The sequence below is a fragment of the Cyprinodon variegatus genome, unplaced genomic scaffold (assembly GCF_000732505.1).
Source record: "Cyprinodon variegatus isolate N-32 unplaced genomic scaffold, C_variegatus-1.0 Scaffold1541, whole genome shotgun sequence".
NCBI classification, from domain to species: domain Eukaryota; kingdom Metazoa; phylum Chordata; class Actinopteri; order Cyprinodontiformes; family Cyprinodontidae; genus Cyprinodon; species Cyprinodon variegatus.
In genome coordinates this window covers 37,274-38,316 of record NW_015151994.1, presented here as the reverse complement: position 1 = coordinate 38,316, position 1,043 = coordinate 37,274, and positions in this window count along the sequence as shown.

Sequence of the window (1,043 nt, the reverse complement as noted above, 5' to 3'; positions counted from 1 at the left end):
GAAGAAGAAGAAGAAGAACCCTGCTCACCTGGGCTTTACAGAAAGATGGCACAACAAGCAAACAACTCCAACTCTAAGCTACAACAAAAGACACCACTGGTAGGAGATGATAATGATTTGTTTATTTAAATAGACAGTAAAAAGTATTTTCCATATTTTTTGCAGTAAAACCAAGGGAAATGTGTGTTTGACAGAATGTCATAAATATTTGGGATTATGGACATCATGGTATGCAGGGCTTGCAATATGCAATTCATTGTTTATTGATGTCATTTACAGTTAAGTTTTAAAAGCTGGTTGGAAATGTAAAACATTCAAGATATTTCATTGTAATTTCTGGTGTGCATTTTTTCTTTGTAGGTTATTAACTTACTCACGTGTTTGTGAAATGTGTCTGAATAAAGAAAAAAGAAAATTAAAGAACCCAAACTAAGTTGAGATGTCTCAGCATCCTTTTGATTGTAGCTTGGCCTTTTCAAGTTTGGGCAAGAGCTGGAGAGAACTTGACATATACAAAACATTTAAAAGGAAAATGTAATTTTCAATTAATCTTTTTTTAACCATGTATTTTCAAATCCTATTTGTAATGACATTTTCTTGGAGAGGACGCCAATCTCTCCATTTAGCATTTCTGTGAATCTTCTGGTTCCTAAACACACTAGAAATCAATTTGACCAAATCACAAGTGTTTCTCAGATGTTACAGCTCCCTCATTGGTTAGACAGCCACACTTGAATCCCAGCATGAGGGCTTCTATAGGAGGTAGAGTCCACAGGCCAGAAATGTCCCTGGTTCCTCTGTCATTGTTTTCAATGTTTCACACTTTATCTTAGGAGTGTTTACTATTAGTCATAGAAAAAAAACCCACAGTCTGACAAAGGGAGGACAAAGCATAAAGCAACATTTGGAGAGGCGTTATAGATAAGATGCAGACTCAGTTTGGCTAACTACATCAGCAGTGCAGGTGACAATGATGCAAGCTTTAAGGAGAATTCTGCAGAAAAGGCAACGCTTCAAAGGAAAACTCTGGTCATTTTGAGAAT